The following is a 15505-nucleotide window of genomic DNA, read 5'->3' as shown; positions in this document are numbered from 1 at the left end:
ATGTCACATCTGAGAAAATGACAGATATTTTAATTAAATGAGAGGAAGATTAGCTACTGAAGACACTATAATTACTTTTAAAAAGAAATCATGTTTAATTAGAGATGTTTAGGGATTATACTAACAGTCTCACTTGTATCAAGGCTCTTCCCCTGAATGGTGAATATTCTCACATTAAAAAGCTAAGGAGGAATCAAAGAATAATGGAATTTTTGTACTGTGAGTGACCTACCTTGATATTGAACTATCTGATAACTTTTCAAATTCTGTGGACAATCTGGCATTTTTTTTTTCCTTTCTTTTCAATGGCAACGATGGACAAAAAATCTTGAAGTTAAGGAGCTAGGTCAGCAAACGTAGAAAAGAAAATCTAAGTAAGTTTGAAGTTGGGTATAATCTTTTGATTTTAATGCAGAGGCTGTGGAGGAGTGCTGTGCAGCCTACGGTGTAGATGGGATTCCCTCGAGCCACTCCCTCCCACCCTCCAGTCATACTCTGTTTTCAGATAATCTGTCATTCATTCATTCAGTGCCCATTTGTTGAGCACCCACCATGCTAGAGGTAAAAATAACGGGCACAGTCCCTGTCCTCATGGGGCTCCTAACCTAGTGAAGAACAAAGTTACAAGTGTCATGATGGAATCACGGTGAGACCTGGAATAACTGAAAGGACTTTCATCATGATGCCTTGCTTCAGGCCTCAACATTCAAGGTCCTGGCACCTTCTATTGACTTGACTTTTCTCCCTGGACTGGCTTCTGCTACACATATCATGAGAACCATGGCCCAAGATTCAAGAAAACATCACACGGTTCTCTCCTAGTTCAAGTGAGTTTCAGTTACCTCCTGGAGGATGTAAGCAGCACAGGTACACTGGTCAGAAGAAGGCTCTTATTTCCAGGGAAATCACACAGCAAGCCTGGAGGACATTGCATCAATATTTCTATGTGACTAGACCCATCTTAGGCACTTTAATTGTTGCCAGAGTTTCTTTAGCGGTGTACAGTATGAGGACCCAGAGGCTAGACAGTGCTGGTCATTGGTGACCAAGTTCAGAGGCTCTGAAGAAGCTATTTGCCTGCATGCCATAAGCAGGCCAAGCATGCTTATGAGCCTGAGAGACACAATCATTTGAACACTGTAATATGCTGGCTATCTGGTCAGCTTCGAGGAATCAGACACTAATATCTCTGATGAACTCCCTGGGCTTCTGACCACAGACTGCCTGCCCCTTTCATGTTAATCCAGTGGCCAGAGGCAGGCCATCTGGGAAAAGAATGGATGAGATACAGCGATGATTCATGGAGAAGGTGGTGCATTCCTACTCTGTTCCTAAGGCTTGGAGTCTTCATTCGGCTGTTTTACAGTAGACCCCATTAGTTACTTATTCTGTATCCAACCCAGGTTTCTTCAGGAAAGCAACATTGCCTTGCTTTCCTAGCCTTTCTCACTGCTGGCAGAAGCTTATGACATAACCTGAGCCAGTGAGATGTAAGCTGGAGTCAGGCTGGGACTTTTGAAAAAGGTTTTGTTTTTTTCCTGCTAAGAAGGGACCCATGTGTTTGGCACCACTCTTCCCATCTCCTCTTCTTTCTGCCTTAGACATCGGCATGATGTCAGGAAAGCAACAACCAAAGAGGAAGCAAAGAGGAAGACAAAGCCAAAACTCCAAGCAAAGTGAACAGGAAGATCCATTTATGTATGTATATTTTAATTCCAGTTCGTTAATATATAATGTAATATTAGTTTCAGGTGTATAACATAGTGATTCAACAAATCCATACATCACCCAGTGTTCATCACAACAAGTGCCCTCCTTAATCCCCTTCACCTATTTCACCCCATTCCCCCACTCACCTCCCCTCTGGTAACCATGTATTTGTTCTAGAGTTAGAAGAGTCTGTTTCTTGGTTTGTCTTGCTCTCTTTTTTTCCCTTTACTTGTTTGTTTTGTTTCTTAAATTCCACATATGAGTGAAATCATATGGTATTTGTCTTTGATTGACTTATTTCACTTAGCATTATACTCTGTAGCTCCATCCATGTCATTACAAATGGCAAGATTTCATTCTTCTTTATGGCTGAATAATATTCCATTGTACTTATATACCACATCTTTTTTTTTTTTTTTTTTAAGATTTTATTTATTTGACACAGCAAGAGAGGGAACACAAGCAGGGGGAGTGAGAGAGGGAGAAGCAGGCTTCCTGCTGAGCAGGGAGCCTGATGCGGGGCTCGATCCCAGGACCCTAGGATCATGACCTGAGCTGAAGGCAGACGCTTAACGACTGAACCACCCAGGAGCCCCTATAGCACATCTTCTTTATTCATTCACCTATCGATGGATGCTTAGATTGCTTCTGTATCTTGGCTATTGTAGATAATGCTGCTATAAACATCGGGGTGAATGTTTTCCTTTGAATTCATGTTTTTGTATTCTTTGGGTAAATACCCAGTAGTGCGATTGCTGGATCATAGGATAATTCTATTTTTAACTTTGTAAGAAATCTCCATACTGTTTCCCACAGTGGCTGTACCAGTTTGCATTCCCATCAACAGTGCATGAGGGTTCCTTTTCCTCCACATCCTCGCCAATACCTTATGTTTCTTGTGTTGTTGATTTTAGCCATTCCGACAGATGTGAGGTGATATCTCACTGTAGTTTTGATTTGCATTTCCCTGACAGTGATGTTGAGCATCTTTTCATATGTCTATTGTCCATCTAGATGTCTTCTTTGTAGAAATGTCTGTTTATGTCTTCTACCCATTTTCTATCATTTCTTTTCTTTAAGATTTTTTTTTTTTTGTCAGAGAGAGAGAGAGAGCATAAGCAGGGGCTGTGGCAGGCAGAAGGAGAAGCAGACTCTCCCCTGAGCAAGGAGCCAGATGTGGGACTCGATTCCAGGACCCTGGGATCATGACCTGAGCCAAAGGCTTCACTGACTGAGCCACCCAGGCGTCCATCTTCTACCCATTTTTTATTGGATTGTTTTTTGGGTGTTGAGTTGTATCAGTTCTTGATATATTTTGGATACTAACCTTTGATTGGGTATGTCATTTGGTGGACTCTTTCAGGCTTTCATTATATATATATATAATGAAAGTTTTACTTCTTCCTTATTGATTCGGATTCCTTTTATTTCTTTTTGTTGTCTGATTGCTGTGGCTAAGACTTCCAGTACTTTTCTTTCTCTACTAAGTAGAGTAATAAAAGTGGTGACAGTGGACATCCCTTTTTCCTGACCTTAGGAGAAAAGCTTTCAGTTTTTCCCCATTAAGGATAATGTTAGCTGTGAGTTTTTCATAGATGGCCTTTATTTGGTTGAGGTATGTTCCCTCTAAACCTACTTTGTTGAGGGTTTTTATCATGAATTGGTGGTGTACTTTGTCAAATGCTTTTTCTGCATCTATTGAAATGATCATATAGTTTTTATCCTTTCTTTTATTGATGTGATGTATCACGTTGATTGATTTGTAAATATCAAACTACCCTTGCAACCCAGGAATAAATCCCACTTGATCATGGTGAATGATTTTTTTAATGCATTGTTGATTTTGGTTTATTAGTATTTTGTTGAGGATTTTTGCATCTATGTCCAGAAATACTGGCCTATAGTTCTCCCTTTTTGTGGTGTTTTTATCTGGTTTTGGTATCAGGGTAATGCCGGCCTCACAGAATGAGTTTGGAAGTTTTCCTTCCTTTTTTGTTCTTTGAAGTAGTTTGAGAAGACCAGGTATAATTCTTTAAATGTTTGGTAGAATTTGCCTGTGAAGTCATCTGGTCCTGGACTTTTGTTTGTCAGGGGTTTTTTGATTACTGATTCAGTTTCATTGCTGGTTATCAGTCTGCTCAAATTTTCTGTTTCTTCCTGTTTCAGTTCAGGGAGGTTATATGTTTCAAGGAATTTATCCAGTTTGTTGGCATATAGTTTTTCATAATACTCTCTTGTAATTGTTTGTATTTCTGTGGTGTTGGTTATTTCTCCTTTCTCATTGTGGTTTTACTTGAGGATCCATTCGTTTATTTATTCAACTAATATTTATTGAATGTCCACTATGTGCCAGGAACTATTTTAGTTGCTAGAGATACAGAAGTGAAGAAAACATATAAAATCATTTGCCTCCTTGAAGTTTGCATTTTAGTGGTGATGGGAGAGAAAGATAATATACACTATATAATAAGTGAAAGATATAGTATGTCACATAGTGATAAGTACTATAGAGAAAAGAAAAGCAGACATACACTGGATAGGGCCTCAAATGCTAACGTAAGGGTTTTGATGTTCCTCTGAGCAAATCATTGTAGGGTTGTGAATAGAGATGTGATGTGGTCTGACTTATATTCTTTTTTTTTTTAAAGATTTTATTTATTTATTTGACAGAGAGAGAGAGAGAGATAGCGAGAGCAGGAACACAAGCAGGGGGAGTGGGAGAGGGAGAAGCAGGCTTCCTGCTGAGCAGGGAGCCCGATGTGGGACTCGATCCCAGGACCCTGGGATCATGACCTGAGCCGAAGGCAGATGCTTAACGACTGAGCCACCCAGGTGCCCTGGTCTGACTTATATTCTAACAAGATCACTCTGGCTGTTGTGTTGAGGATAGACTGAAAGAAGAAAGAAAGAGCCAAGGCCCCCAATGGCATCTATGAACACTGTTAATAAACACTAGTAATCACCTGCTTCCAGAAGTCTTGTTATCTGTGGAAAATAACTCATTATTTTTTCAAGCTACTCCTAGTCAACTATTCTATCACTTGCAGCCACTCATTTCTGACTGATACCTAAATGATTATCATCATTTAGGGAACATCTACGGTGGGCCAGATGTTGTGCTAGGTCCTAGGGACACAAATATGAAAATACATGTAGTTCTCATTATCAAGAAGCCTTGCAAGGTCCTTATACCCCAATTCTGGGAGAACCAACAGGCATACCATTACACCGCAGTAAGGCAATTGCTTTGGCAAGATTTATATGGAGGATGGGGTGAGCATAGGGTAGATAGGAGAGCACCTAAGCCAAGTAAAGGAATCAGGGAAAGCTTCGTGAAAGCCCAGCAGGTGTTTCTCAAGTGAACAAGTTAGTGGAGGGCTCTAGTCTGGAGGAACTAACTGTACTGTAGTACAGTACAGAACATGGAGTGTTTGGGACCTATAAATACATCAGTATTCTTAGGGAACTAGAGTTTGGCATGGGGGAGATGATGGCAAGAAGTGATAGGAGGTTAGGCTGGAAGTGGATGGGAGAAATGGTGGTGGATTTTGTATGGGCTACAGAAGAATATGATTTATCCTTTAGACAATAGGGAGGCAGGGAGCCACTACTGTGGCAGCAGGATTTACAAGCACTTGTAGGGGAGTGAGACTGGAGAAGAGGCAAGTGCAGGGATCCAGCAAACAAGCAGTAGAGCCAGAGTCAAGGCAGGGTTGGAATGGAGAGGAAGGGATGCAGAGCTGGTAGTTTGTATGGGGTAAAAGACAAGGAGGCCAACATAGTGCATGTACCTATGCATGAATATCCAGATGGTAATTTGGCCATAGGGATTACACCAGGAGACAGTGAACAGTTTTTTTATGGACTGTATTAAAGTATGACTGGTTTTGATATAAGCCCCTGGAGATTGTGTCTGCTTGGTTGCTATCAGGCGATTCCACTTAGCTAGCTTTGTGGAAGCTAGAGGGTAGCCCTAACACCTAGTCCAGGCTGTGCTTGCCTTCTTCCATGTGGCTCTGTGTTCAGTCCACCATTTGAATGTCTTTTATATTCTCAACATCACTGCATAAGTAATAATATTAACAATGGCCATAGTTGGGAATTAACACATAACAGACATAGTACATATACTCTTAAAAATTTTGGAATAGCACTGCAAAGAAAGTATAATTAACTTGAGGCCCAGAGAGGTCAGAAAACTACCCTAAGGCCACATAGCTAGTGAGGCTGGATGTGATTTGCACCCTGGCCCACCTGACAAAGCCTATGCCACTCTTGCTATATTGCCAGGTTATCCACCTCATTATAACCCATTGTCCAGTCATGATCCAGGGCTCTGCATTTTGTCCGCAGTCACAGAGCAGAAAAAAAGTATGACATTTGCAAACTGCTTTCATATTCATTAAAGACAAATTCTTCCAAGCATGTTTTGCCTGATTTCCATGAAGGGATTTGAGTTCCTCAGGGTTCCAAAGTTTCCAAAGGACTAAAAAGTACATACTGACAAAACAAATTTAAGGAGCATATTACTTATTCTGATAAACCATACCTTACAAGACAAAATAATCCAGTTGATTAATAAAAACCATGTAGCTCCTTCTCAGAGAACGGAATCAGGAAGGGGTGCTTCAATTCATTAACCATTAAGAAGTATAGCGCTTCTTAGGAAATGAGCATTCAAGAAGCTAAATATGAGCGAGACATGGAAATGATTATTCCAAATCTATCCACGAGCACTTCATTCGGTGGTAGTGCCCTATCACTCAGTAATTAATTTACTAAGCATCTACTATATTTGAAGTGCTGCTTTTGGTGCTGGAAGATGAGAAGGATGGAGACATAAGAAGAAAAAAAGTCATGGGTCTCATTCCTCGAGGTCTTTCAAATAGTTTTTGTCTAAAAGGTTAAAGCAACATAAGATATCTCAATGACACTACTCAGGACCACAGAGTTTAATAGCCATGCCTAAGAAATCACCTTGTCTAACCCTTGAAGTTCACAGATAATGAAATTAATCCCAAAAGAGTTTGTCCCTTACTGGAGGTCACAAAGATAGCTGGTGTGAAAACTACCTCCTCCCATGAATCTGTTTATATTGCTGTAACTTTATTCAAAAATTGGTTTTAAAGTACATAGTACATTCACTTGAAAGGGGGAAAAATTCCCTTCTATTTAATTCAGGAAAACAACAACAACAATAAAGCAAAAAAATGCCAGTCTGTCATTTGGAAGGGGCCTGATCATGGAGGGTTGGTACCTGTGTGCCAGGATCTGCACTGCAGTTTTTAAAAAATAATAGCAAGGGGCACCTGGGTGGCTCAGTCTTGGTTAAGTGGCTGCCTTCGGCTCGGGTCATGATCTCAGGGTCCTGGGATCGAGCCCCACATCGGGCTCCCTGCTCAGTGGGGAGCCTGTTTCTCCCTCTCCGTCTGCTGCTCCCCCTGCTTGTGCTCTCTCTCTCTCTCTCTCTGTCTCTGTGTCAAATAAATAAATAAAATCTTTTTTTAAAAATAGCAAAATATAGGTAACAACCTCAGTTTCTATCATTAGAGAACTGTATATATTAGAGTCCATCCACACAATGGAATATGATACAGCCATTAACAAAATGAAGCAGATTTATGTGTAACTGGTATAGGCAGATTTTAAGTGAGAAAAATCAAGATGTAGATCAATGTTATATATTCCTTTAACCAGTATTTTTTACATAGTGAATATAAAATAATTATTTCAATAATAGCTAAAGTAGAAATTCCCTTTTGCATTGCTCCAAATCTATTAAACATTTTTTTTCAACTTTTAATCCCACAATTTAAATCCATTCTCCATGTAGAATAATAAACAACACTATATTACCATTTCCATGTCCCAAGTAAGAGGACATATAATATAGTTTCCATAAGGAAGATATATCTACAAAGACTTTGATTTAGAACTGTTGTTTAAAAAGGCAGGACTTGGAGTATCCATCTGGCCCATCTCAGCAGAAGCAGTGTCTTAGAGGTGTGGTAGCTTTCTGATTTTTTGTTTTCGCTTTTGTCTTCATTGTGGCAAAGGCAGAAACTCTTGAGGCCAGTTCCTTAGAGCTCAGCCTGGAGTCTCTTATCAATCTTATCAGTGGTTCTGTATGAGCTTCCTATATCCCTAAATAAATCCCTTCCTGATAAAGCTAGCTAGAGTGGATTCTGATGACTGCAACTAGGCAGTGTTATCGGTATAAATACTTTCAACTGTACTCTGTCATAATCTCCTTTACCATTATTTAATGACACCTTGGGCAGGTCTCATAGTTATAATTAAACTTTCTGTCTAGTTTACTTTAGACCTTCCATTCATTTCCTTTTAAAGTCCTATATCCCATTGTCTACCACATAAGGCCCACAGACAGCCAGGGAGTGAGACATGAATCTTCTTTTCTTGCAGATACTCTCAAACTCTACCATAGTTCTTCTTTTTTTTTTTTTTTAAAGATTTTATTTATTTATTTGAGAGAGAGAGAATGAGAGAGAGCACATGAGAGGGGGGAGGGTCAGAGGGAGAAGCAGACTCCCTGCCGAGCAGGGAGCCCGATGCGGGACTCGATCCCGGGACTCCAGGATCATAACCTGAGCCGAAGGCAGTCGCTTAACCAACTGAGCCACCCAGGCGCCCCTCTACCATAGTTCTTTAAGTGTCTACCTCCTTCATTTGTTAGTTAGAAGGGTTGGTAGAAACCTTGTACGAGTGAGGATGAAGGAAAGAATATGGGAGTTGTTGGGTGGGGTCCAGAAATAGCCTCCTGACATGAACACTGCATTCTTGATAACTCTGATTTCTTTCCTTCTCTTTCCTCACCAGTTGTTTTGTTTAGACTGGAAAGAGTGGAGCTAGGATGATGTTTGGGGTAAAAGATCCAATATTTCAGCCTTTCTGAAAAATCCTGAGAGGTATCTAGAAATCTTCCTTAAAATGCCGTGTACCTTTTGTTCTCAACTGTGGGTCTTTTTGACCAGAGGTGTGATATCAGGAAAAGTTTAACTCATTTTCCTAATAATTTCCAGATCCAGAATTGTATGAGAGAAATAGTCTGTTTTTTATCATAGAAACTAAACACTTAAGCCAGCCACTCTCCCAATTACTTTTGCAGCTAGGATAGAGACATATGGTCCAGCCAATCAGATCCATAAGCTGTGGGCTATGAAGAGGGAGTTGGAGATACTAAAAAGTAGGAACAAAGAATAAGAAACATTCTAGTTATGGGTGGCAGCAGCTGGGATGATAAGAGTCAATTTCCAGAGCCAGTAGAAACTTTCAGGCAGCATGGGGTGGTCAGTGGCCTTCAGCTGATGCAGTGGCACTTCAAAGGACTAATGGGAAGTGTGACATTGGCTCTGGGCTAGTTACAGCTTCATCCTTTGTTTTTGCATGTCGTGACTCTGTTTCTTCAGGCTTCCTTTCAATTCCGAGTTTCCCAGTAACCTTTCTAATATAAGCATTTCCCCCTAAGCACTGCTTTAGCTACATTTATGAATTTTGATCTATTGTTTTTTTCATTTCCTTTCAATTCAAGATACTTTCCAATTTTCCTTGTGACTCCCTCTTTGACTCATGGGTTTTTTAAAACATATTTTTAACTGTCAAATATTTGGGGATCTTAAAGATATTTTTCTGTTATTGATTTCTTCTTTAATACTATTATGGACAGAGAACATACCTTGGATGATTTAAATCTTTTAACATTTTTGAGATACTGCTGTTGTTGGGCCAAGTGTCTTATAATTGTCAATTAGGTTAAGCTGGTTGACAGTGTTGTTTATGTCATCTACATTTTTACTAATACTCTATTTGTTCTATTGGTGACTGAGAGAAAAATGCTAAAGACTCTAACTGTAATTGTGGATTTGCCTTTTTGTCCTTTTAGTTCTGTCAAGTTTTGCTTCATGTATGTTGAAGCTGTCTTGTTAATTGCATATACATCTAGGATTGTTATGTCTTTTTTATGAATCAACCTCTTTATCATAATGTAATGTCCATTCATCACTGGTAATAATTCTTTGTTCTTAAGTTTACTTTGATATTAATATAGGCACTTTGGCTTTCTTTTTACTAGTGTTTGATTAGTGTTTGTTTCTCTCCCTTTACTTTTAATTTATCTGTCTCTTGAAATTTAAAGTGAGTCTCTTCTAGATAGCCTATAGTTGAATCTTGCTTTGTTCTTTTAGTCCAAACTGATAATCTCTGTTTTTTAATTGGTGTGTTTAGACCATTCACATACAGTGTGATTGTTGATTGAATTAAAATCCATCATCTTTTTTTGTGCCTGCTTTTGGATTTATGATTCCATTTTATCCTGGCTTTGAATTTTTTTTTAACCATAGGCCTTTATTACCTATTTAGATAGATAAATATAGGTAGATAGATGGATAGAGATAATAAAATGAATATTTGTGCCCCACCCAATCGTATGTTGAAGCTCTAACTCCCAATGTTTTGGTATTTGGAGGTGGCACCTTTGGGAGGTAATTAGGTTAGATGAGTCATGAGAGTGGGAACTCCATGGTGGAATTAGTGTCCTTGTAAGGAGAAGAGGAGAGTCCAGAGCTCACTCTTTGTCCACTCTGTAAGGACGTGGTGAGAAAATGACAATCAGCAAGCCAGGAAGAGGGCTCTTGACAGGAATTGAATCTATCAGCACCTTGATTTTGGACTTTCCAGCCTCCAGAACTGTGAGAAATAAACGTCTGTTGTTTAAACCGCTCAGTCTAGTTATTTGTTACGGCAGTGCAAGCTGACTAAGTAGATAGATGGATGGATAGATGGATAGAGACAGATAGTTTTGATTATTGCTTTAAAGGACCAGCTATTACCCTTAAGCTTCCAAATTTCACTTCACAGAACCTATGCTAGACAAAACATTAGCACAGGTGCCCAAAAAGGTATGTACAAGGGGATTCGTCATAGCATTATTTGTAATATTTAACAATTTAACAATTTAACAATAATCCACATTTCCATCTTTTAGAAATAATCAAAGAAACTACTATACATCAATTCTGTAGAAGATTATGCTTTCCTTAAAAAGAATGAGATCAATAAATGGGTACTAATATGAAAAATATGTCCAACTTAAGTGAGAAAAACTAGATGTAGTACACTACACAGAGTATGGCACAATTTAAGCATTAAACAAAAACTCTTACCAAACAAAATGTGTGCTTTCTTATGTTTGAATATATATATGAATGTATATGGTTAGAGAAATTCTAAAACGATACACAGTGGATGAATGATAAGTATACACAATTGAGGAACAATGTAGGTGAGTAGGCACAGAGAAGTTTGCTTTATCTGTATTGTTTTAATTTTATCAATGAAAATCTGTTATATAATTAAAAATTAATTATTATGATGAGTGGTGACTAGGATTGTAGGCTTGAAAAGGAGAGAAAAAAGAAAGATACACATAAATCAGGGAACTTTTTCCCTTTAAGTCTGATGTTTTCATTCATTTCATTGGGGCAGGGGATTTGGGAGAGGGGAAGCAAAAATTGTCTGCTGCCTTTTGTCATACAACAGCAATACCAAAAAGCAGAGTGAGTGTTCCGGGAGTGCATACTGTGTCTGGGGTGTGTCCCAGTGTGTTTAGTTGTGCTCATTCATGCTGAGACATTATTTTTGCCCATAAAAGGAGGAATTACAACATCGAACCTGGATTATTCTCATTTCCAAACAATCCCAAAATGTCAACACAAGGCTGTCAATCTTTTGTTCTGTTCCTCTCTCACAAACACTCCCTGGAACTCATGCCAATAGTAGAAAACAAATGTAGGCAGGCACTGTTTTGACAACACTGAAAACGCCAGTGATTAGTAGGAGTTAGGAGAGAGTAAAAGTGATTAATATGCTCCTAAAAGAACAGGGAGTGCACCTCTAGAAGAGATTGTTGGGATGGGTCTCCCTACTTGTATACATTTTCATACCTAAACAAGGGCACATGTTCTCACACAGGTTTCTCCTAAGCAACCTCTTGCTAAGTGGTTCCTGCAGCATTTTCATAATGGTAAGGTTAGGTGTGTGGAAAGTTCTTGGAGGATGGGGGAAAGGTTGGAGGGTGGCAAAGGGAGTGAAAAAGTCTCTCTTTTACTGTAAAATATTCTTCAACTGATAAAGTGGATTTTGGTATCTTTTTTAAACCAACAGACAAGGATTTTCTGAATTTAGCAGCAAGCCATGGGATATGGCACTTGACAGTACAATTACTAGTTCTTAATTTATGAGACAGAAAATCTTTGTTTAGCTCATTGCACATAAAGTAAGGTTGCCCTTGAGTAACTTTAATTACATACCCATCTCTTTACCAAGTGGTTGTCTTTTTTCCTGTAAATATCCTCAGTTGTGTGTAGTTTGAACTCCAAAGGGCTGCACCTCTGTGAAAGAATGAACCAGGAAAAGACCCCACTGACCAGCACAGGGAAGCTTGTTTGTATCTGCCAGAGCTATATCTGGAACCAGTATTTCCCCTGATAATTTGTATTCACAAGCCTCCACTTCATGAGTTTGAGGTTAACGATTTTTATATCTCTATAGTCTTAGAAATGCTAGATGAGAAATTACGTTAAATATTGGTCTTGGGTTTGTGGTACACCAGGGTTACGGTATAGAAGTAGAGGCATACTTTGGAGATATTGAGAGTTTGGTTCAGACCACTGCAGTAAAGCAAGTATCACAATAAAGCAAGTCAAATGAATTTTTTGGTTTCCCAGTACATATCAAAGGTATGTTTACAGTATACAGTATTTGATTAAGTGTGCAATAGCATTATGTCTTTAAAAAAAACAGTGTACGTACCTTAATTTAAAAATATTTTATTGCTAAAGAAATGCTAACCATCATCTGAACTTTCAGCAGGTCATAATCTTTTTGCTGGTGGAAAGTCTTTGCGGGTGGAAGGACTGATCAGGGTGGTGGCTGCTGAAGGTTAGGGTGTCTATGGCAATTTCTTAAAATAAGAGAACAATGAAGTTTGTTGCATCAATGGACTCTTTTCCATGAACGATTTCTCTATAGCATAAAATGCTGTTTGTTAGCATTTTACCCGCAGTAGAACTTCTTTCAGAATTGGAGTCAGTCTTCTCAAACACAGCCACTGCTTTATCAACTACGTTTATGTAATATTCTAAATCCTTTGTTGTCATTTCAACAACCTTCACAGTATCGTTGCCAGGAGTAGATTCTATCTCAAGAAACCACTTTCTTTTGTTTATCCACAAGAAACAACTCTTCATCCATTCAAGTTTTATCATGAGGTTGCGGCAATTCAGTCACATCTTTAGGCTCCGCTTTGAATTCTAGATCTCTTGGTGTTTCTTACCACATCTGCAGTTACTTCCTCCACTAAAGTCCTGAACCCCTCAAAGTCATCTTTGAAGGCTGGAATCAGCTTCTTCCAAAGTCTTGTTAAAGGTGATATTTTGACCTCTTCCCATGGATTGGGAATGTGCCTTAATGGTATCTAGAATGGTGAATCATTTCCAGAGGTGTTTAATTTACTTTGCACAGATCCATCAGAAGAATCACTATTTATGGCAGTTATAGCCTTATGGAATGTATTTCTTTAATAATAACACTTGAAAGTAGAAATTACTCCTTGATCTGCCAGCTTCAGAATAAATGTTATGTGAGCAGGCATGAAAACAATATTCATTTCATTGTACATCTCCATCAGATCTCTGGGGTGACCAGTGTATTGTCAATGAACAATAATATTTGAAAGGGATCATTTTTTTCTGGGTGGTGTGTCTCCACAGTGGGCTTAAAATATTTAGTAAACCGTGTTGTAAACAGATGTGGGGTCATCCAGGCTTTGTTGTCCCATTTATAGAGCACAGACAGAGTAGACTCAGCACAATTCCTAAGGGCCTTAGGATGATCAGAATGGTAAATGAGCACTGGTTTTAACTTAAAGTTACCAGCCAGGTTAGCCTCTAAGAAGAGAGTCAGCCTGTTCTTTCAAGCTTTGAAGCCAGGCACTGGCCTCTGTCCTCTAAGTATGAAAGTTGAAATGTTCAGTATAGTCACTTTCATGAATTACTATCTTCTAGATAACTTGCTGCAGCTTCTACATGAGCGCTTACTACTTCACCTTGCACTTTTTCATTGTGGAGATGGCTTCTTTCTTTAAACCTCAGGAACCAACCTCTGCTAGCTTCAAACTTTTCTTCTGTAGCTTCCTCACCTCTCTTAGCTTTCAAAGCATTATAAAGAGTTAGGTCCTTGCTCTGGATTAGTCTTTGTTTTAAGGGAATGTTGTGGCTGGTTTGATCTTCTGTCCAGACCACTAAAACTTTAGTGGACATTGAGATAGGGGACATTTTCTTGTACAGGACACAAAAATCAGAAACCATGGAGGAAAGATGGATAAATTCAAGCTTTATTAAAATGAAAAACTTCTGTGGAAAAAAAATACCACAAACAATGAAAGAAGAGAAAAAATAGTCTGAGGTAGATACTTCTACTCTCTATAAAAAGGAATCCCAGGGGCGCCTGGGTGGCTCAGTTGGTTGAGCGACTGCCTTCGGCTCAGGTCATGATCCTGGAGTCCCTGGATCGAGTTCCGCATCGGGCTCCCTGCTTGGCAGGGAGCCTGCTTCTGCCTCTGACCCTCCCCCCTCTCATGTGCTCTCTCTGTCTCAAATAAATAAATGAATAAAATCTTTAAAAAAAAAAAAGGAATCCCATAAATTAATAAGAAAGTGATAGTCAATCCAATTGAAAAGAATATGAACAGTTCACATAGGAGGCAATATAAGTGGTTGATAAACACATGAAAAGATGCTCCAGTTCACAAGTAACCAGGAAGTTGCAAACAACAACAAAAGTTGGCAAAGATGTCAGGAAACGGGAACACTTAGGCATGTGAGTGCAGCATATTTTGGAACCACCATTGTGGAGAGAAATTTAGCAATACCTAATAAAGCTGAAGATGTACAGACCATCTCTCCCACCTGTCCACAGATGGCAGGTAGTTGGTGAATACCAACTGACCAACTGACTTAATCTGAAAAAAAAAAAAAAAGATATTTACGTTGAGACAAATGGAAAAATTGTTTTTCTGAATAAATTTTTAAGTACCTGCTGTGCCTGCCAACAAGAAGAGAAAGGCAACTAATTAAAATTATGTATTTCAAAATAAGTGGGCATGAGAAGAACTTCTTCAGAAGTAAAAGCACTGCTCTGTGGTCATTTGCATTTAACAACTAAAGATGACAAAATTTAGAGACACAGGAGAGGAGCCAAGTAGCTTATGACCTCACTATGGAAAGGCAAAATAAATCAGCTCCAAAACGGTCTTACTCAGCAATAAAATTTATCCAAAGGTGCAATACTGAAGTCAGATTCTGCAGTGCAGACTAATCAGATGGTTCTTGAGCTTTAAGCTACAAGATGAAACTTTCAAATGCTTAAATGTATTTGTAGCTATTGAATTTCTTGATTAAAAAAAACAACAACTTCTGTTTCTATTGTAGGTTTTTAAAATAATTGACTCCTAAGCATCTTATTTTTCTTGAATTGGCCCTGGTACAAAAAGTTTGTTCATTGCTGCCTTAAGTATAACTGTGTGTAACAGGAACAAAAGCTTAAAGGAGGGGATTCACCTAACTGAGCAATGTTGGAGACAGTGGGGAATAGTTTTAAAAGCAGTGGCCTTTTTCCCACTGGAAAGCATCTACCCAGTACTATCCTGCAGGCTGCCATTGATTTGCCTCTTTATAAGACCAATCCTTATAGGCACATAGAAAATAAAAACCTGCCCCAG

At 38.9% G+C, this 15505-nt stretch overlaps 1 protein-coding gene across 1 annotated transcript in view; it reads left to right on the top strand.

Moving 5' to 3' along the window:
* ANKRD55 (ankyrin repeat domain 55) overlaps positions 1–15505 on the top strand; it is a 403377-nt gene that overhangs the window by 141189 nt on the left and 246683 nt on the right. The window contains exon 6 of the mRNA XM_064596135.1: positions 1602–1698. The gene's annotated coding sequence lies outside the window, so the exon portion shown is untranslated. The remainder of the gene's footprint in view (positions 1–1601; positions 1699–15505) is intronic.

The sequence above is a fragment of the Mirounga angustirostris genome, unplaced genomic scaffold, assembly GCF_029215605.1.
Source record: "Mirounga angustirostris isolate CCGP_5_RB_7025 unplaced genomic scaffold, mMirAng1.0.hap1 SCAF_7, whole genome shotgun sequence".
Classification (NCBI taxonomy): Eukaryota; Metazoa; Chordata; class Mammalia; order Carnivora; family Phocidae; genus Mirounga; species Mirounga angustirostris.
This window is presented reverse-complemented; position numbering and strand designations above follow the sequence as displayed.